The following is a 23,339-nucleotide window of genomic DNA, read 5'->3' as shown; positions in this document are numbered from 1 at the left end:
AGACCCTGTTGGTGCCCTCCCCACCCACAATTCTATGAAGACGAACTGGTGATGTGATGTCATCTTGGGAAAGGGATGGAGTTGTGTGAGGGGACTTGGGAAGTTGTTCTCATTGTCAAGTCTGCTCAATCTATTCAAATTCACCATGTGTCAACTGGAGATCTGGATGTTTCTGACTCCCACTGAGCGGGGACAGCTTACCGCTGTGCCGTTACCACTTTCCTTTACTTGTTGAAAGATGAAAGTTCTGACATCTTTATGCCCAAACCCACAGAGTTTTGCATGTGTGGGTAAAGGTTTCACAGACTCCCAGCAGTCCACCCAGGGAACTCAAGCTAAGAAATTCCAAATTGTGGCTAATGTGAAGCTGTTTTCAAAAAATCAAACAACAAACAGGCTGAAAATCAATAATTAAAACTATTAGAATCATGAGAATTACATTAAATGTAACTGCTGGTTATTCCCATTTAGAGTACCAGAATTCTAGAAAAGTCTTAGAAAACACATTCTTGCTAGAAGCCTTTAAACTTCTTTTAGTATCAGATTTTACTCCTTAAACAAATAATCCTGGGAGCCCCTGAAATATAAAACAGATAAAAGGAGTCAGGATTTAGCTTGCAGCTATCTTGCCTCCCAGGTCCTTTCGGTGGTTCTGTGTTTTGTTTTTTTTTTTTTTTTTTCCAGGTGAAGACATTGAGGCCCACATCTCTCGTGTGATTTGCTTAGAAGAGGACCCAGATTTTCTGACTCCCAATCTAATGCTTTTCCCAAAATATTCATCCTTAAAATATACAATTCATCGGGGCTTCAATAACTGGCCTATGATTGGCCTGTGCCTATTCCCACAAGTTGTTGTGTGTGCCTCTACTGCCTGATTCCAAAACCAGAGTTGCTGGAACGAAGGCCGGCACCACAATAGTACTTTGACCCTTCTTCTCACTGTTCCCAGAGAGCGGCTTGGCCTATTGTTGAAGTGCTGGCACCAGCTAGTCCTGCAAATCACATTCAAGAATTGCCTCTGAACATCCTTGGTATGAATGCCTGAGAGGCTATTTCAACCAGAAGAACTATCAGTCAGAACAGTTTTTAAACAATTAGCTAACTCTGGAAAACAGTAAAGGAAATGATTTTCCACCTGGAGCACACAGGTGTTTAAGTACAAACTCTCCTTGCAGAATCTTTAATGAATCCATAGGCCCATGCAAATAGGATCTGACATGAAATTGTCATACCGATTGTGCATAACACAGGAATTAAATTGCTGCCCACCTTCTCTTCCATATCCTTCCTATAGCTAATCAGCAACCTAGGATTTGCTAAGAAAGTCAGTGGACAAAGTGGGCCACAGTTTCAAGCATGGGATTAAGGGCCATTGACTGTAGAAGTTTCCTCCCTTTTCTTGGTTATGTGCTCAGTCTCAAGAAAAAAAAATCAACACCCACCTTCATCTCCATAAAGAAAACCCCTATTGTTTAACCTAACAGCGAATCAACATGCTGTAAACCAAATTACTGTCAACTCTTCCCTTCCTCCCCTCCCCAGTGCTTGCCTACACAACCCTGGTCTTGGATCAAGGGTATAATAGTCCTTCTAGGCCAGAGCAGAGCTGCTGAGCTCTGCCAGAACCCTTCCCATCTCCAGAGTGTGACATTAGGCCAGTTGCAGTTCATTAATCCAAACGATTTGGGTTTTAGCTCCACTTCCTATTCCTATTATTCTTAAACACACTCCCTACCTTCATCGACATCAGCCTGCTGATGGCTTCCCCTTAATTAGGCCTGGCTTCATCTCTCTGGGCACCTCCACTGGCTATTTTACTTCAGGCTACATTTATCCTTTTTCCTATCCTTTCTCATCACAGCAAAAAGTCTTTCTGTCCAAGGTCAATTCCTCCCCTACGTCTTCATTCCCATTACCGCTCATGCAGAAGCTGGCTGCATGGAACATCCCTTCTCTCTTCTTGCTCTCCAGTTGATTGTATAAATGGTCCATAACCTTCAGGAAATAAACATACCCACCCATGTCTTTTCCACTTTTATTCAAAGTCAACCCCTTTTCCTCCCACCCCAGGCTACTTTGTTCTCCTGCTTTCTCCTTAAGTCTGATATTCCTGATAGTTATTTACACTCAGTGTCTTCACTTGTAACTTCCTCCTCACTTTTCTGCCCCAACCTCTTAACTGACTGCACCAGGACCGGAAACCAAAGGACTTCTAGAATTATCAGCTTCAGTGGCTGGCCCTTCATCCTTATCATTTTTTATCTCAAGTAAGCTTGCTGATAGTATTCTTTACTCTGGTAGTGTCTATCACAGGACTCTCTGCCCTGGATCTCCTGCTACCTTGTATCTGTTTGTTCTTCCTCTGCCTCTTTGATAAATTCTATTTCTTCTATTTTTAAGCTCTGCTGTACTAAAGGATCCTGAAGGATTCTTTCTGTTCTCCACTGCTTCTCTCATTCTAACCCCTCTATTTGCAACCTTATGGTTTTCACTACCATCTACTTTATTTCCAAATTATAAGCCCTTGCTCTTCCCTGAGATCCCACATGCAGACATCCCAGTCCATCACCTTCCACAGGGAGGCCCCACTAGCCCTTCCTAATAAGATTCATGGCATGTGCATCTCCGTAACTAGTCAGATACCAAACACGTTCATACCCCTCCCAAATGTTCCTCAGGGTATTTGTTACCATTGCTGCTGTTTCATTCAGTGCCTCATCTTTTCCCTGGGCTACTGTAAATGCCCAAGTGCCCCTAGCCTTTCCTCTTTTGACCCATTTATTAAACTACTACCAAACGTAATTCCTTAAAATGCAAATTTGATTGTCTCCTGCCTAAAACACCTTCACTAGCTCCCTCTCTCCTGTAGGCTGAGATGCAGTTCCCTTGATTTACATACATCATTCTCCTTGACCAGCCCTGAAAACCTCAACTGCCCTGCCCTGAGCTCTGGGACCCATGAATTCTTTTAGTTCCCTATTCCTGAAAAACATACTCTTTGTGCACATTTGCCCCTAATTGTGGACTTCCAGCTTTGCCCTCCCTATTTACCAGGACTACAAATCTTCCCCTAGTCCAACATCACCTCAACCTGAAAGATCTTCCGAGACCACACCCTCTCATCAGGTCAGTGAATGCTTCCTGACTGTCCACTGTTTAGTTTACACACAATTTCACTGTTTCACCCCTTCTACCATCCCGCACTTCACCACTATGCCCCCTTTAATAATGCGTGGGCTCTCCGGAGAGAGTGGCGATGGATTTCTCAGTTTTGGGAGCTCAGAACAGTGTCCGTGCTGTTGTCATGCAGCATCCCTTTTTGTGTACAATTCCACAGGCTCTCCCTGCTCTGCCTAATCTACATCATTATCAGTATTGTTCCCATTTTATAGATAGAAAAGTGGATTCTCTTAGGAGAACAACTGATGCTCTTAAAACAGCTTGTGCAAGGTCACACAGCAAGTCAGGTGCAGAGCCGCAACAAGGGCCCTTTGGCCCGAAAACCATAGCCACTTTTTCTGTAAAACTCCTAGATTTGGGTTTTCACGTCTGCTTAGTTACCTACTAGTGAGAATTTAGCACAGGCAGGGGATCACCAATGTCAGAAATAGAAATAAGGAGCTCAAGCAGATTAAATGCTCACGTAAAATGATTTACAGTGTTTATGTTCTAATAAACTCTAACTAAACATTGAATTAATTTCAGGAGATTATCTTCTAGCAGCCCTAATTACTACAGAAATAAGCCTGTGTCAAGGGCAGGTAATAAGACAGGATATATTTTTCCAGGTTTCTGTTGGTATAAGCGGGACAGGCTTTGATTCTCTGTCCAGGGTACACCTTACAGCTCCCTTATTATGTTCGATGCTTCACAATGTTGAACAATTTCACAATGTTGAACAATTTTGTGCTCTCCTTTCCAAAAGATAACTCTTTTTGACTGGCAGCATTAATGTGCATATGAATCAGGTATTTAATATTGATTTCCTATGCTGTTGTCTGTTGCACTTCTTGAGTAAAGAAAAATATGTTCGAGTTGCTACAAATCTTCCCCAATGTGTGTTGCAGGCAGTGGTTTTTGCATGTTAGGAGTTAGGTCTATTCTGGCTCTTTCTATTTTTCACAACCAGCCTCATTTCTCACTGTACCCCTGATGCTGATACAGGGAAAGAGATTCCTACAGATAGAAAAAAAATCAGTAATAATAATCTTGTCTCAGTGTTTCCCCCAACAGCCTTGATGATGTTTTATAAACAGATCTGGGCTGTTACAATCATTGCAAACATTTTGTTTATCTTGTTCAAGTGAGGAAGCTGTATATAGCTATATTAGCTATAGTATATAAGCAACAAAACAAGTAAAAACACCATGAGCAAAAATAAACAATGACTAACAGGAAGTGTCTTCTAGGTAAGCAGAATTTAGAGTTAAATGCTTCATGTTCATATATGGTAGCTTTATTTTTTTTTAATTCTCCAGCCTAGATCTGCTTGAATATTCACATCTGTCCTTCATCATAATTCCCACGAAATGCTTCAGGTGTCACCACTTTCTCAAGACAACAATGACAACAAATCTGTTTCATTCTGATTCAAACCTCACATCCTCGGTGACCTTGAAAACTGAGACAAGCAGGAGTGTCTGTCAAGGGCTCTGAGTGCCGATGTCATTCAACCCCGAGGATGTAGAAGCTTCCCAGCAGACTGCCCTCACCACCTCTCACACGTCACTGCCCCCCACCCCCACCCCCGCAGTCTGGCACCAGGGGATCTTTCTAAAAGGAAAATCTCATCACGCCACTGCCCTACCTTACATAAAACCCGTGAATGGTTCTCTGTAGTTTCTCAGCCATTTTTAGTCCCAACCCACCTGAGAAATATGACTCACTCTCAGCACAAGAAGTCTGTGGCAAAAATTCTGGGGGAGCAGCATTTGTATTTGTGTGTATTTGTGTGTGTGTGTGTGTGTGTGTGTGTGTGTGTGTGTAAGGACTGCATAGAACCTGCACCTTCAGGGTGGGCAGCAGCACACGTAATATCCCAGCAATTCTGATACTCCCTCTCGTACCTCTGTCCCACCAACTCCCCCCAACCCCAGAACACTATCCTGCCACACAGGGCACTCTCTGGTCCAGCTACAATTCCTTTCCCACCTTCTCCCTCTCTGCGCCAGAATGACCACATGCAGTTGTGCAGGTTGTGTGCACTGCACAACTACGCAGTTACGCTGCAGCACTTCCTGTCTGTGCCTGAGCCACCCCCGAATGACCTGCCCTACACACGCTCTGGACTCCTCAGAATTCCCCGAGGGTGTCATGCTTTTCTACGTGCAGGAAAATGTTCTACACTCACCAGGCAAATTAAAATTCATTCCCTTCCTTTGACCATTCAACACATATTTACCTGTTAAGTGCCAGGCAAGGTTATTCCTTGCTAAATTTCATACCCAGAGGGACCAGCACAGTGCCAAGTATACAATGGGCTCTCAATAAATGTTTGTTAAATGAACGATTGAACAAAATTCACACCTACAAATGCTGCACCCAGGCATCACTGCCTTTGTGGAATATTTTTGTACTCTCTAACCTTTACATTACCTTCTTGGAACCTTGCAATTTTCCTGCAAAGTGCCTTTAATACTTTATTGACTTATTTACTTGTCCATCTTTCTCTAACTTCGTGTGACCTCCCTAAAGAGTCACATCTTTTGTATACCTGGCAACAATGACAATATGTGAGAAGTAGAAGACATTACTTACTTTTGGAAAGTAAAAGGAAAAGACTAAGTGATTTGTCTTTAGAAGAAAGAGTGAGAACAACCAGGATGTGAAAGGTAATCCATAGCAACTATCATTTAGAGCAGGGGTCCCCAATCCCCTGGACCACGAACCAGTATCATGGCCTGTTAGGAACTGGGCTGCACAGCAGGAGGTGAGCAGCGGGCTAGTGGGCGAAGCTTCACTGGCATTACCGCCTGAGCTCCATCTCCTGTCTCCCTGCCACACCCAGCGCCCGGGTCTGTGGGAGAATTGTCCTCCATGAAACAGTCCCTGGTGCGCAAAAGGTTGAGGACTGCTGGTCTAGAAAATTGCTTGAAAGAAAGTTAGATTTTGGTAAAAAAAAAAAATGAAGCTATCATGGGAATCATAAAAAAGAAGAGGAGGGAGAGTCTGTTGAGTATCAATTTAGAAACTGGACAGGAAAGAGAAAAAGGAGGAGGAAGGGAAATGAGAAAAAGAAAATATCCTGAATGAATGCAGAATTAATTAATTATATTATTCTCTTCATGATCTTCTTCACGAATCCTCATTACACCTGGAATGCATTTAAAAAATTCATTGTTCACTGGAGTGACAGATGACTTAATAAAATTTTCACACACATCCCATTTTATCTCTTCATGCCCAAGTGTTTGGGGTCACTCAGTGCAATCTAGCTGTCGTTAAACCCTTCCCCACTTCACTGACCACAGCGGCTCACATTTCTGCCCACTCCGTTAACCACTCTCTGCCCAAGCCATCCTTTAGGAGACAACCGTCTCTGACACTGATTGCCTAGAAGAGACAACATACCCAAATTTAGATCAGTTCAGCCTCCTGGGAGATCATATGCTTCCTGATACTTCCTTGTCATCCCTGTTCGCTGTGTTTTTACAAGACGTCATAACCCAAGTGAAAATATTGTTTTTAGAATGCAGGCATCTGCTCTCCAGAGAAAGAGTATTAAATTAATTTATAGGACAACAGGCTCCGTCACCATCTAATGTTATACTGAAATGGCATATGTTCAAAATTGGGTGACTGGGAATTCAGCTATCTGCCTGAGGTACCATAGCACTCGGAGGAGGAGGAAGACAGCAGGTGTCCAATCGCTGGTCTGCCGTGTTGAAAGCCTGAATCCTGCATTTTTCAGGTAAGTGATACAATTACCTGTGAGTAGGGCAACCGAAGCTCTGTTAACCACAGCTGCCATGTGAAGATTGTCACAGATCCGTGATTCATCTCATCCTCTCTAACTTTTTGACATTATAAATGGCTAAATGCTACCTAAATCAACAAGATTTTGGTATTATTGCTTTATGGTTTACAAAGCATGCTTCATATTTACTGCCGTACTTTTATTTTCCTAACAGCTCTTTCTTGATGATGTCTTTTTCATAGATAAAGCTGCAGAGAGATGGCTTAACAGTGTCCATTTGTTTTGCCCTTACCAGATGGCCGACATATGGTCACTGCTAACTGACTGCACAGTTCTGGCACCTTTATTTAATCTCTGTGCCTCAGTTTCTCATCTGGAAGTGATTATAATAACTCCTTCTTAAAGTTGGTTGGACAAAGATATCAATATTTGTAAGCTTGTAGCAAAAGTTCCTGGCACACGATACTCAAGAGTAGCCTGCTGTTGTTATTATTATTATTAAAGCAACAATCTTGTTGTGATGGTAATGACAGGCTTCTTATAGACTTTATTCCATTTAACTCTTGGAGCAACTTTAAGTAGTTTGCGTTACTATCTACATTTACAGATGAGAAAATGGTAGCTTAGACAAATGAAGTAAATTGCCCAAGATCACCTACCTTGGCAGTGACAAAGGTTAGATCTGAGCCTGATTCTCTCTGGCTTTGAAGACAATGCTCACTATCACTTAACTGTACACACACTAAAGGAGCTCTGCCAGGGGTCAAGGTGGTCTGCATTCTTATCTGGACCTTCCCATGGACAACACTTCATTCAGGAATATGTGTTGACATTTTACAATGTCTCCATCGCTGATCACATTGCCCAGTTCTGCACATACCCCAGACACACCACAAAGAAGATGTTTAAGACATGCTTGGAAGAATCTATTTGAATTTGAAACTGATTTAATCATCCATATCAAACAAACAAACAAACAAACAAACACATGTTGAAAATTAGGTTCCTCCACAGTGCTTTGCCCTGGGCCCCACACTCCAAAAGAAAACCGTACAGGAGAAAGAACCCTGACAGTCTGCCAAGTCCTTCCTCTTGTGTGGTTTCCTTTTGTTGGCACCCCTGCTCAGTGCTTCACCAGGCCAGTACTGCTATTCCCATTGCACAAATGAAGAAATAGAGGCTTACGGAGTGTAAGTGGGTGGTTCACGAACACACAACAGGAATACAAATGCAGTCTTCCGGCTCCCAGTTCTGTGACTTGTCTTTAGTCATAAATCATCCACTGGGGGAAATACAATGCTCACACTCTCATTGGAAGGATGACCTACTGCAGTGACGCAAATGGTAATAGCCACTCCTCCTACCGGAACAGGGCTTTGAGGCAGAAATCTGGCTATTGAAGCTGGTCAGAAAAACATTGCTGGCCTGCTTTTGTCGTTTCCTTCTGAGGAAGTTCACTTCCCAGCCTCACTGCAGACAAATGACTCTTTCTGGAAGCAAACATGAGAAGAGGAGCTAGCAGATGAATGTAATGATTGACTGGCAAAAAGTTCCATTTGCATCTCCTTGGAAATCTGTGTAGGAGCACTTAATGCCAACTGCCTGTCAGTTCTCATTTACTTGTTACGTAAGGTCTCCATTTTCCCAGCTCTGCACCAAATAAAATTAAGAAGCCTGAGCTGCAATCTAATTACCCATCTATGGCACCATTTCAGACAGGGAAGGCTCAGACAGCAAAGTTATGATAAATATTTTATAGAACACTCAACCTAGGGAAAGCAATGAAGTGGAAGACGCTGGTGCTGGAAAGAAGAGCAGCCAGGAGGGAAGATATGCAGCTGGTTTATACCTGATTGAAACTGGAATCCATCCACACCCCCCCCAAAATACCCCAACTATTCAGGAAGGAGAGCCTGCATGCAAGTGGCAATGAAAGCCCACCCATCCCTTTCACTAATCAAATGTTAGTCTGACTCGATCTGAACTCCCTTCTCTCTGATAAACACTGATACCAAAACCCAACAGACTGGAATCAGGGCTTAAAGAGCTGTAAGTTCTTTTGTGGCAATGATACACACCAATGATTTCCAAGTTGCTGTCTTCTTGGGTCCCCCAAATTAACAACAACATCTGTAATCCGGACACTGGAAAAACTATTACCTTTAGTAGGTCTATTAAAATTGAAAACAAAGTATTACTAAAATATATTCAAATCTTTTACATTGACAAAATATTTGAAAATGTAAGTCTTCTTCCTCTTAAAGCCCCAATCAAATGAAAGGCAAGGAATAAAGATGTTATAAATCTACAGGACAAAGGATGAAGGGAAATTGAGAGGCTGTAACAGCAGACAAGAAAGGTCAGCTGAGTGCAACAGAGCAGACACCCAGATGAATGTGAATTTCAGATACACGGTGAAGAACTTTCTTAGGATAAGTATGTTCCCTACAATATTTGGAACACGCTCATACTGAAAAGGACTTGTTGTGTGCCTGAAACGCAAGTGTAACTGAGCACTCTGTATTTTATCTGGCAGCCCTACACACACACACACACACACACACACACACACACACACGAATATGAAGCCCTCAAGCGAGTCAGGGATCTACTGCTTTGTTCCCTGATACATCTTACCTCCTGGAACACTGCTTTTTCATGACATATGTTTAATAAATATGTTGGATGAATGAATGATTACACATTTTCTCAGGATGACTTCTCCGAAAACAGTGGAACCATTGGCAGAAGACCCAACCCAGGAAATACGGGATCCAATGTAAGAACAAGTGAAAGAAGAATTGGGTGACGCAAGAAGGCTGACCTGGGGAAGAGGGAGACATGGAAGGACCGAGGATGAAACTGCCAGGTGACCTGGTCTATCCTTCTGTAACATCACTATAATGGGTTCCACAGTTCTCGCAGGGGATCTGGTAAGGGCTTCTTCATCATATCCACAATAACAAGCTGAGACATTATTGACATCAAGGAAGACAGAAATTGTTACAAAAGGAGAAGCAATTGTGGCACACTACAATATTCACAAGACCCTTGTAAAGTCAATGCTAGGTACTGATTTGACCAATACCACAGTACCACCAATGATTCTGCACAAGTAGGAGGAAGAGAAGTATATGTGTCTGGTGGGAAGATTCATGGCATCGTTAAATCATCATCTTCCCACTCCAGCTGCCCTGGGGCTTATGAGTGTACCATAAAAAATGTCTATAATAAAAAAAGTACAACAGCAGTATGTGTTTTGGAAACTTAAAGATGAATAAAAGAAGAAACAGCTATCAGAGGTGAGAGAGCTGCTTCTGGGAGAACTCAGGAGAGAGGAGGAGGGGGAAGGGAAGGAAAGGAATAGGGCAATTTGCTCTTTTTGGTCACACGTCTTATGGCAATGTTTTAGTGACTTCATACATGCACTTCTTTATAAAAATTCAAATTAAAATATTCAATTCTTCTACCTAACAAAATAAAATTGGGAAAAACAGAATTTCTAAAACATCACCATAGGAAATACCTATATTTCATCATGCAGAAAATAACTTTATTGCTATAAAAACCATGTTCTTGTTTTGCAAACTAGCTGGCAAATTTTCATACACTTCACTGTATTTGGATGCAATTTTATCTGACATCGCTACAAAATTAATGGTGATCTTTTTTCCCCCTTAACATACTTCAGGAGTAGTACATAATGAAAGAGTATTCACAGCTTAGGTACCTGGGGTCATCTAAATCTCAAGTGGATTTTCTAACATTTTAATAGTACCTGCTGGTTTACAAGATTCTTTTTAGACCACTTCATTTTATTCTCTAATGTTATTTTTTAAGTTATTTTCATAATACATATATTTGGATTTTTCCAATACTAGGCAAAACCACCATCATATACCCTCAGATAGGAGGGTAACATTAACTGAGGAACACAAAGCTTTGCTTTTTGCATTGTTTCCCTTCAGTTTATCTTCCTTTTTTCTATGAGATGTTCCTGACTCTTGAACTGTAAGTCTCAACATTTCTCTCCTAGAAACTTCCTTTCCAAGATCACGATTCTTTGTTCTTATTTCTCCCTACAGTCTACTAAAATGCCATACACTCCCCAAAGCTTGATCGTTGTCATCGCTGTGGTCCTGTTTGGTTCCAAAAACTTTCTCTGAAGCCCCAGAGCCTTCCTCTTCCTCTAACTCAGGTTCTCATGATGTGTAAACAGTTCCAGAGCATAAAGGAAAAATATAAACCAATCTCACCTATCAACATATATGTAAAATTTTACTTTGTATATGGATTTAAAAAATATCTTTTGTCTTTATCTCCCACACAGCTATTCTCTCTCTCTCTCTCTCTCAGATTTTATTTTTAGACAGAGAGGAAGGGGGGAAGAAAGAGAGGGAGAGAAATATCAAGGTGTGGTTGCCTCTCACAGGCCCCCCACTGGGGACCTAGCCCACAACCCACGCATGTGTCCTGACTGGGAATTGAACTGGCAACCCTTTGGTTTGCAGGCCGGCTCTCAATCCACTGAGCCATGCCAGCCAGGGCAATTCTCTTTACTATGCATTGTCAATAGACTGTCCTGTTCTGAATTTAAAAGTTTTCCTTTACTGAATATTCTATTTCCATTGTTCATTTTCCAATATGAGTAGGTGAAGTTTAGGGCTTCCACATTATTCAATCCTCTGAAAAATGAAGTCCAGAAAGAAACAATTCATAATTGACTGTGTCTACCCATTCTTGCCTCAGGGCCTGGTCACATGCTCACTTATAAATGAGCCTATTGTCCCAAGGGGCCACCCAGAAGTCCCTGAAGGGAGGAAGACACAAACTCTGTTGATACAAGCCACACAGATCTAAGCCCTAGGAAGTTACCACCAGCAACTGCCTGCTCAAATGCACCCTGCTGTCACACACGAGCTCATAAAGCTCCATGGTGACTTTCTTTGCTCTTAAATTCACTTTCACCTCCAAGAATTCTGGAATCTCTTTCCTTGTCCAAAGTTTACACTGGAATGTTCACCAGCCCATCTTCTATTATTATATTTCCATAATTTTCTATCTCTATTCTCTCATTCCTATACTTTTGTTCATGATTTTCTAAAGTTTTTTGTGTGTGGGCATGTGTATACAGGTGAGTTATATACATACAGTTAAGAGAAATAACTTACATAATGTATCCCCTGATATAAATATACACACACAGACCCATCACTGTGTCTTTTCTTCCTCCAGCTACTGGGAGAGGGATGTTTTCTGACTCAGTAGGGCCTGGCTGGAACACCGGGGTAACTTTCTGCTTATCCAGATAGTGCATCTCTCTCAAGTGACAAAGTCCACAGAACAAACCCTGAGCCATGTGGGACCCTCGGCCATTTCCTTTCCTTTTGTCTATAGCCCATTGCACACGATTCGTTTCTGTTTGTACAAACAGCTTCACATGCTTTGGGAACTTAGATGCATAGCAATATCTCTGCAGGTCAATAAGAAACCATAGTTTTTCTAATAAAACACCATCTTGTGTCCCTTTTATGCCGAGTTAAATAATGATGTTGAAGGAGGAACAATGTCCACTCCCCATCAACAAGTCCAGCCTGTATGTCCCAACACTTTGTTTCCAGCTCAGGTAGCCCTGCAGCAATGAGCTCATTTCTGTAAGGGCCTTGTGTACAGACCCTGCACCTCACTGGCTAACAGGAATGTCACCACTTTGACAGCCAAAGCCACATCCTTATCTGCACTATCCAGGGAGGCAAAGCTGGCAATGATGTCATTCCTCCCTGATTTACCCCTAAATGTCACCTTTGGTTTGTTCTAATGTCTATTAAGGCCAAAGCTCTTTTCTGTCACCTTGTTGTGGGTCATGTCCCCTAGCATCTAACCAGCTTATATAGTAAAATCAAAACAAAAATTTTGCAGCTAATGTTAAAGTCATGTCAGTGGCCTCCAAATTCAAGGATCCTGCCTCTCTCCTTGTGCACATAATATGATTACTACACAGTGTTTAATGAAAATGGATATTCCATAGTCTGCCCATTAGCTTCTAAAAGTGCTTATTAAAAGCATGACTGTCCAAGGTCTTCAAGACCTCGGCACCGAGGCTTAGGAGTTGAGATGCACTATCTGTCCACGCTGACCTGACAGTGGTCACTGAAAGGGGACAGCAGCACCTAAAACCCTTGCATCTCCCCTCTTCACTTCGTATCTCCACTTAGAGAACTCTCCCTCCCTCTAGACCTTTAGCTCTTTACACGTTTTCTCTAAAATCCATTATCCAGTCTCTTAGTAGCTTTACCATCTAGTCATTCCTACATCTCACACCTACCAGCCTTTCTTCTCTGTTTCTCCTGCATCCTGTGAGGTCTTCAGGAAGGGGACTTAAGGTCACCTGATCTTTCTTTACATTTGGAGCCTGTTTGATCTTTGATGGCAGCTAATTCTGCTAGAATGCCTTCCCTCGGTAGGAGTCTTCTTGTTATCTATGTTCTCAATGTTATTTTTACACAACTCCCATGATGTACATTTTTATAGGCTGTTTTGTGTCCAATTTCCTTTAATCCTATTAAGCAGAAACAGGTATTCTACGCATGTACCATATTTTAAGTTTCTCTTTATTCTGATATAATTTTAACCATCTCCCACATACCCCCATCCAGCTTGTTCTAGGATGGGTTTGCAAAGATGCTATGAAAGTGCACTGGATACACCATCAGCCTAGTCTTCGAGGGGTGAGGATTCATATGAATATTTCATGGAGGAAATGATTGGAGTCTCAGAGGAAAATGTATTTCATTGGATAAAGAGGGTAACACAGGCTGAGGGAAAATCATGTGTGATGGAACAGAAATGTAGACAGCATGGTTGGTACATAACACCGGGCAGCTCACCATTATCCCAGGTAAAACGTGAGAGGGATCAGGGAGGACTGTTAGGAGATATGTCTCGTAAGGTGCACAGCGACCTATTGAAAGGTGCCCTTGACTGTCTAACACACATGGCATTGGGAGGGTCACTGATGGGTTTTAAGCAAGGGAATGGCAGGACGAGATCTCTACTACACAAAGACTCTTCCACAGATTCATGGAGAACTCAAGACCTGGAACAAGAAAGATTAGACGAGAAGCATTTCCAGCATTTAGGGAGAGAGGTGCAGACGACAGACTTGGACTGAGGGGAAGACAAACAGACACCCTGGAGCGATCTTTCCGCTGCTGCGCTCACACCTCCAAATGACTTTGTAGGTTATCTCTTCCATCCTCTGGCCTTTACTTTGTTTTGTAGGAGGCCACATAAAATTATAAGCATATGTTTCAACTCCCTACCTTGATATCTGTTCTAGTCCAGAGCAAAATACTACATAGTTATGGGATCCCAGGATTTAAAGGGGCTTGTTCTCAGGGATGAGCTAGAAGAAATCTGTCCGGAATAAAGGAAAGTTTGAGAAATGCCTCAGCACATATGGCTTTGGATAAGAGACAAGCAGAATAGACTCAAAACAAGAAGTTGCCAAGCCCAATAGACTTTAATTGCTGATCTCTCAAATTAGTCCCATACCTTCTTAGTCCCATGAACCATTATCAGATAATTCTCTCCATTTGTTCTGCCTTTCTTTTCAGGGCCACTGTACACACTGGTACAAGACTAAACTTACCCTGTACTGGACACTCTTTGCTACATCTATTCTAGGATCTTTAAAATATGACTGAAACTCAACTCTAGCTTTCTTTCCATATATTATACACCCACCTTATACAGACATCGGCTAAACTATATTACTCACTGTTTCCCAAGTGCTGGCATTTTTTTTGAACAAGATATGTTCTCCTGGTGATGTACAGAAAGTGATCCAAAATCTGTATCTCTGATGAATAATTTCAAGGCTTTCATGGCTTCTACCTCCAAATTAGATGCCATTTATTCCTCCTTGGAATCACTCTCTTGGAACTTTTTTAAAGTCCTTATTAAAATTGCATTTCTGCCTTATCTCTTGTAAAATGAAGAACAAGGAATCACAAATGCTTATTTTAAGAATCTTACCCCAAAATGTATCCTCCACACTGCTAACACTAGATCATTTGTATTCTTTCTTCTTCCTTTCAAAGGATGTTTCCTAAGCAACTACTACATGGCAGGTAATATATTAGCCACTGGGGATATAATATAGAATAAATCCAATACTTCTTTCCCTTGAGGAGCTTAGAGTCCACCAACAAAACCGACATTGAACCAATATATGCAAATGTGATGGGCACCATAAAAGACAATTCCAGTGGGTTAAAGGATAAAAAAAAACATGGTTTGAAAGTCAGGTTAGGCTAACTGACTCAGCAGCCATTCTCAACCTCCTTCTCTCTTTTCGCATCTGCTCTTCAGGCTGGGAAGTCTGAACACTCACGTCTCCAGCCTTCCTGGCAGCAGGAGTGGCCACAGGCATCTACTGGCCGACAAGCGTTAAGGAGATCCAAAAGGGAGCTATGACCCACACCACTCCTTCCACCTGCTCCCTGCTTCAAACTCGCAGCAGCCACCTCACCACCACGCAGGGAGAAATGTGACCAGGGGAGCCAACACACCAAGGGCAGCAGGTGAGGAGATGGAAAAGCCTGTGTGCTTCAAGTGATCCCTGTGTTGATGAACCAGCAGCAGTATGGACCAAACTCTGAACTTCACTGCATGTGCAGTTCAAGCCGCTATCAACACAGTTTTCTGTTCCAAATGGATCCAGAGGAAAACTAACAGGATGGGGAAGTCCAAGATGGGTCCCTGAAAGCTGAACCTTTTGTGCAGAGGCTTCAAGGGTGCCTATGCGTTTATCTGTCAAAGGAAGTTGAGGCAGCAGAAGGCAGAGAACATTTCAGCCATAGGATCAAGATGGTCACCAATACAGGGCTCCTGCTGCTCACTGAGCATGCTATTGAGGTTGCGTGTGATGACACCTTGAAGCACCAGGCAGGAGCCCTGAAAAGGCACTTCAAGATCTTAGTCTCTACATTCAAAGCAAAGCCTCTTAAGGACTCTGAGGAAACAACCTGTTTACATTTTTTAAAAAGATTTTATTTATTTATTTTTAGAGAGGGAGAGGGGGAGAAAGAGAGAAGGTGAGAGAAACATCAATGTGTGGTTGCTGGGGGCGGTGACCTGCAACCCAGGCATGTGCCCTGACTGGGAATAGAACCTGCGATGCTTTGGTTCACAGCCCGCACTCAATCCACTGAGCTACGCCAGCCAGGGGTCTGTTTCCATTTTTAAAAGCTCATTCTAGATGCACAGCAGTGACTAGACAGAAAGGAAAGAAGAACAGATATCGTAGGCCTGTCGTGAGGCTACTGCAGGTGTCCAGGTGTAAAGATGGCTGACTGAGCCAGGTGGGGTATGCCTCACAGAATATTTTTATGGTGTCCCAGTGACCTCACGTCATTCACATCATCTCATGCCCCCCCACCCCAGGACTGATGTTATCTTCTCCCAGGATAGAGCACTGATTCACAGGCCAGAATCATGTCTCCCCCACGACATGAAGACAGAGTGGGGAAGGGATATATCCCTATTCAACAGTGGAAAAAGTGAGACACAGAAGACAAACTGGCTTACCAAACATTTTGTCACGTCAGAGAAACTTCCAGAACAGGTTCGAAGAGTCATGCTTGTATATCATGCCACGTTAGAAAAGCACTTTGTCATAATTGTGTTACAATCCACCATCACTCTAAAGCGCCTCTCATTTTATAACTTGGCATAAAACTGAGCTATGAAAACAGGTAAAACAAGTTTCAGAGGTAAACATACTTCTTTTCTGATCATTGGCCTCAGAGATAATATAATTTGTTTTAATCTAGGGACTGCCCAGGAAGCTGGATTTTTCTATAGTTCAACCAATTGACTGGCATTTGATTCTCTAAAAGTGTCTCTGTCATCTTAGCGTCAATTCCAAAGAAAAAAAAGACACCTAATACCACCCTATACTGCCGTCAGCTATCACAGTAGTAATCATTTAGTTATGTATGCCTTTACTTAACTTTGTTCTCCAAAACAACTCTAATTTACTTTGGAAAAATCCTGGGTTAACCAGCACTATCTCTAGGGGCTAGCACAATCCCTGGAACACAGCTGTTATTAAAAGTATTAAATAATAACCAGTGATTACTGAGTAATTACTAATTAGTAGACACTGAGTTAAGGACTTTAAATGCAATATCTCATTTAAATTTCACTCTAATCTTATAAAGTAGATATAATTACTATCTCTAGGTTATAGCTGAGTACAATGAAACTTAGAGAATGTTAATTTATTTAATCACAAAATTTAGTGACAAACTCAGACCACTCATTATAACACTACTGCTCTTGAATATATGAATGAATGAATAAATGGATGAATAGGTTGATTGAATTTTCTTACAATTCACTAGGCATCACATCAGCTTTGTCTCCAATTAGGACAAATGCTAAACAAATTAAAAGTGATAAAAATCACTTGTTTATATGTAATTACAACAGCATGCTTTTACATTTGCAGTTCTCAACCCAGGGGACTTGGTCAATTTCTGGAGGCATTTTCAGTTCTCACAAAGGGAGGGGTGGTTGCACTGGAATCCAGTGGGTAGAGGCCACAGATGCTAATAAACCTTCTACAGTTCACAGGACAGCCCCCCCACCACAAGGAATTAACCGGTGCGATATGGCAATGGTGCCAAATCTGAGGAACACTGTCCTATACCATATGACTGTTCGTACAAAGTCAAATTATACTGAAACCACTTCTGTAAAAAAAAATTTTTTAATCATTTTCCCTATCTCAGCTGTAATTTCTTGTTTTCACCATCACTTGGGTTCTCCTTTCAGTGTTGTTTTTAGTCCCACAAGATAGTTAACATGCAAGACTCACAGAATATCTTATTCTAGGCATATTAACAGTGGTAACAGAGGGGATGCGGTGGCTGCAGCAGGGGGCGGGCAGCAGTGCATCCCTGGGATGCAGACTGGAGGAGGAAATGCACACCCCTTCCTGTTGCAAAGGCACCCTCATACCTTTAAGATAGACATGCCATGTGACCAGCAAGAAGCCAGTGAACATCCCACTTGGGTCAGCCAGCTATTCACTATTTCACACTTGAAAAGATAAAGGAAACAAATAAATTCCCACAGCCGCGACTCCACACTATGTAGTATCTGTTTCAAAATGGCTAACGCAGTACCAGGCTGTTTCGCAACCCCCAATACCTGTCAAGGAAACGTGTAGCCAAATTGCGCAGTTCTTAAATCTAGGCACTAGGTGGCAGAAGCACACAAGCGCGTGGGTTCATCCTGGAATAAAAATTCAGTGCTGCATTGTTAAAATTCTATTGGAACAAAAGCAGTAAACATGTTTTTTACTCCCAGCATTTCTCATCATTGCCTTGTATTTCTTTTACTAGGCTTAAATTACTAAGCTGCTTTTGTTTTCTAAATTAATCTATATTTCACTCTAGAATATTTGAGAGCAACGTTTAGTGTGTATGTGTGCATGTATACACATAAACATACACAAACTAATTATATACCTGTAATTATGTAAATTGTATGTACATAAATTGCATATATTATATGTAACTGTATAACTTATTACATGCAATATATAATAGTGTTAGTGAACATGATACAATTATAATAAATAACAATGGTGACTCCATTGAATAATTTATCTCATTTAATACATTTGACAACCTTATTGCAAGGTGTTAGCTTTCTCCCTTTATAGTTTAATTGCCAAGGACCAGAGAGATTGAACAACTCGGCCAGGTTCACACTGTGTAATGAGCCACAGAGTGGGATTTATGTTACACATTTCAGAGAACCTGAAGTCTGTGAGCTTTTTGAGCCCAAGGCTTTTGTCTTAATTTCTATTCTCCCTTACCAGACACATATAAGTGCGCAATAATGTGTTACATCAGTTGTAAAAACAGCTTGTTCCCATTTCATAGTGTTAAGGAAAAATAATCCACATGGGGAAATAAAGGCAATTACTAGGGTGCATGTTAAAATGTGGATTGCCAGATCTTATTGCAGACTAATTTAGTCAGAATTTTTTATGGAGGGTAGTTTTCTTCGAGTCCTCTGGATAATTCTGTTATATAGACATTATTGAGAATCTATAGAGTAGTAACTAGAAGTTTTTAAATAGTTTTAGAAGCCTTTTCCCACCTCTTTTTGATAAATCCTCAAAGATAGAATGAAAATAGGAAATAGTTACCAAGAAAGTTATGGATATGATATTTGGCACTGAGGGAGATACAAGTTTGTAGCTTACCAACCCTAATAATGTCCTGCCCATCTGAGTTCTATTCCTTTTGTGATCAATTTTGTGGCTTCAATAACAATAACAATAACAATAACAGAAGCAGAGATCTATTTTTACCTATTTAAATAAACAGCATTTCCATACAGGGCCAACATTCTTGGAGGTTAGTGGCTGACAGAATCATTTCTGTCCTACATTACTAATTATCTTCTGGGACCTCAGCAAAATGTCCAAGATAGATCTTGAGATGTGATTTATTATTAATATTAAGTCTAAATTGCTATTATTGAACACAGATCTTTGCACGTGATGAACACATGATAACCTTTTCCTGTATGAGTGTTTAGATAAATGGACAACACACAGTATTAAGTGATAAGATTTGAGGCTGGTCTCATTGGCTGATTTTCAGAAACCCACTTCAAGGCATTTTTACTAATCTCCACCAGTATTTCTATCCAGTCAATTGTTTACAGAATGATAAAGATTGATGGTGACATCTCAGGCAAAGTTCCCCTTTTCACAATTTAAAAAAAAACTCAATTGATGTGAACACAGATCTGTTTTCAAATAAGGAAGGTACGGCAAGCTTTGTGATTGTTCAACATAACTATGAGCTATAATCAGGAACACCTGAAGCTATTCTGACATGGCCACAACAAAGGTGGTTTGCCTTTGGAAAGATACAATAGTAAGAGTAGGTTTTGTGTTACTTCTTTTATCCCCCCTTTGGTTTTGAAGCAAAGCGCCTCGTGGAAAACCAAGTCCTTTTGCAGGACTTATCCATGAAGCCTGCCTTGTATGTATGCCTTTATGTTCAGAATCAATTCAGATCACTACACAAAACTCACAGTCAGTATTAGACTGCAGGCAATCCCTGGGCTTGCTCACATGTTGACATGCTCCAGAACTACAATGCCAGTTCTCCCATCAAAGTGAAGCCGTTCATGTTAATAGCATTTTTTTGGTTGTTTATATTCCTGAAGACTCATCATCCTGCAGAGGGGCACTTAGGAACCTTTCTAACACCCCTCTGATGACAGAGGCATACCATCCAGTACTGTGAATGGCAGAGAGCTCAGAGCAATGAACACCAAGGGCTGCAGTAGCAAAAGCAAAAGGACAGACACACTTAGCAAAGAGTCCCAAGAAGCCTGTGATCCATGCGAATTGTCAAGACACAGCTGTGGAGGTGACGGGGGCACTCCCTGATTCCCAGGACATCAGCAAAGTCCTTTAATCAGCATGCACATTGTTCTGTTCTGTATATAATATTGTTCTTGAATATTAAGCAGCTGGTGATTCAGTGCCACCTGGCACTTCCTGGTTTGGCACAGCTCTGATACAGTAAGGATGTGTCAGGAGTAAGGAAACATAGTTTCCAGGAAGAACAGTATGTCAGAATGAGTCAGAGAAGCTAGCTGAGAGTGTGAGAGATGACAGAACACCATGCACTCAGGATGAACAGAAGAGGGGGTGATAGGGCACCGAAAGCTTGTCTCGTTGACCTACTTTGTCCATGCAGCCTTTAAGGATGTACTGCCTGAGTGCTGTGGGTTGTTTGTTTGTTTCTCCCCTCGGCAATAATGCTGTGAAGTATGGGTCTGTGACACACAGAGTAGGCGGGGCTTAGTTGACAAAACAGCTACAACTCACACAGGTCAAACAAGCTGTCCTCAGCATTCAGAATCCCCGAAGCTGGAGCATGGAAAATGTGATAGAGGAACTATGAACTTTCTCTGTTTCCCGCCACCTCCCCAGCCCCTTTGTGTTCTACAAGAACCAAAAGTTTTACTAGAGCCTCCCTCGGCCAAGCCAGAAGATGCAATGTGGCTTACAAATGAATCTACCCTATGGCCTCTGACCTTACAGTTAGAGAGAATATCTAGATGAGAAAAACAGGCAGAAAGAACACTGAGAGGGGTGTATTAGAAAAGAAAGTTGAATGCTTTCACATGAGAGTGGAGATGCAGCACACGCCGAGGACCTGGACCATGTACTAGCACACATGTGCAGGACCTGGTTCGATTCCCGGGCCCCCGGAGGAAGGGTAAGGCAGCATGAAGCACACCCGAAGAGTGTGGCTGTGACAGTGGAGAACCTAGCAAACCTTGATTGTGGGGAGGGCTGAGTGGACTCCTCAGAGTGATCAGCTGCCACTTACAGTTTAGGCCATTCCTGCTCTGGGCTGCGTCCTAAATGCATGACAACCTGGAAGGCAGAGCATTCCCTATCTATTTTAGACAAGGACGCAGGCTCATGGAAGAGAAGTGACTCACCAGACAGCACCACTACACACTGCAGAGCTGGGAAAGGAAGTCTTGGCTGCGGGGTGAGAAATACAAACCCCCTAAGCTAGAACACAGCTTAGACATCAGCAACCCAAATCTTTCCTTTTCACAGAGGACAAAGAGCCCTAACTGACATGATTTGCTCAAGCTGGCTTTGCCGAGATCAATGAGTCCTAACTTTGTTGAGCCTTCAGACAGCACTTCCTGCTCACAACCAAGGGACCCTTTTACTTCCTCTTTCTTTTAAACCCCATGTTTTGATGGAATGAGGATGACAATGATGATGATGATAATCATCCTTCATAGACTATAGCTACGTGCTAATTACTGGACTAGGCATCCTTCCTAGTTCTCAGAACAAATACATCATAGCTATCATCAATTCCCTTTGTACAGATGAGATAGTTCATTCTCACAGTTGAGTGGGCTACTCAAAGTGACAAAACAGTACCAAGGCTCCATTTCATATTTTGTTCTAAGACCTTCATTTCCTATCATGCTGAGAGAACTTGCCTGCAAAACTTCTTCATTAAGAAATAACTTAGGCCTTAGGCAGGTAGCTCAGGTAGTTAGAGCATCTCCTGATACTCCAAGGTTGTGTGTTTGATCCCTGGTCAGTGCACATACAAGAATCAACCAATGAGTGCATAAATAAGTGGAACAACAAATTGATGTTTTCTCTCTCTCTCTCTCCTTCTCTCTCTCTAAAAAAAATCAATAAAGTAAAAAAGAAATAACTTACTCCCCATTTTAATTAGCCAAAAACATATATATGCTATGTGGAACATCAATTGATTAGTATAAAGAACCAACTATTATACAAATCTGACCTAAAGCCTGATGTTTTGGTGTGCCCATACGCCCTTGCCATGGGTGAAGATACAAGTTTCACTTTGCTTTCTGCAACACTGAAATCAGCCCGTGGACCCTCATATCTAAAAGCACAGGACCTGGGGGGTCTGGCTCTCTCAAGATGGAACTGGCTCCATTACGCTATTATTAAAAAATAATTCTTGCGGATTACATGCTCTTGGTCTCTATAGTTCACTGACTTAAATAATAAACCTCAGGGAGTTTGCTCACATATTTTTAGCTAAAAGCACAGATCCACAATTGTGATTTGCTTTGCATTAAGGTTCCCAGTGAAAATCTACGAGTTGTTGAAGGGGTTACGAGTCTTTTCCTAGAGAAACAAAGGCACTAGAAACGCGCAAGAGGTATTGAGTGCTGCACTTTTCTCTCTGGGAGAGGAAAATCACAAAGGAGAAATGATAGATGGTGCTCGCCAGAAATTTTAATTAAACCTGCGAGTGAAAAATTCTGAATCAGGCCAAGTGGCATCTGCACTCATATGTGACCTGCTGAAATAGCAGGGGCGGGGACATGTGTCAGGAAAGAGATGTCCTGTGAGAGCGGCCATAATATCTTTGAATTTCATTTAATCTAGTTCTTCGTAAAGCCTCGCTTTGAAGGTCCTTCTAGGAGTCCCCCCCACCCCCCACTGCCAGCTCAGTAGTAACTCAGAATACAAAGCAATCTGCTCTCCGTTGCTTAGTGACATCAGAGTGTACACCACAGCATGTCTTCAATACGTGTGTGCTGTCTCTTGTTTGTCAAAATGCAGTGTTCCCTGCCCCTCTGCAATGCTACCTTTGGCACAAAAATTAAGCCATTAAAAGTCCTGACAGTGGAGGATTCCATATGAAATTTCTCTGCAGACTATGACTAAAGAACACCAGGTATCCATACAAACATCATAACTCCTTCCAGTGCCTGCTGTACCAGAAAGACATTTAGCAGATGCATCTTTTCTCATCCAAATTTCCACATGTTCCCCCATCAGGCTTTGACATGC

General features: G+C 41.8%; 1 protein-coding gene across 3 annotated transcripts in view; it reads right to left on the bottom strand.

The window, feature by feature from the left end:
- Window positions 1-23,339, bottom strand: part of GAS2 (growth arrest specific 2) — a 115,619-nt gene that overhangs the window by 4,343 nt on the left and 87,937 nt on the right. The window lies entirely within an intron of this gene.

Source organism: Phyllostomus hastatus, unplaced genomic scaffold (assembly GCF_019186645.2).
Source record: "Phyllostomus hastatus isolate PE091 unplaced genomic scaffold, TTU_PhHast_1.1 phas_scaffold_585, whole genome shotgun sequence".
NCBI lineage: Eukaryota > Metazoa > Chordata > Mammalia > Chiroptera > Phyllostomidae > Phyllostomus > Phyllostomus hastatus.
This window is presented reverse-complemented; position numbering and strand designations above follow the sequence as displayed.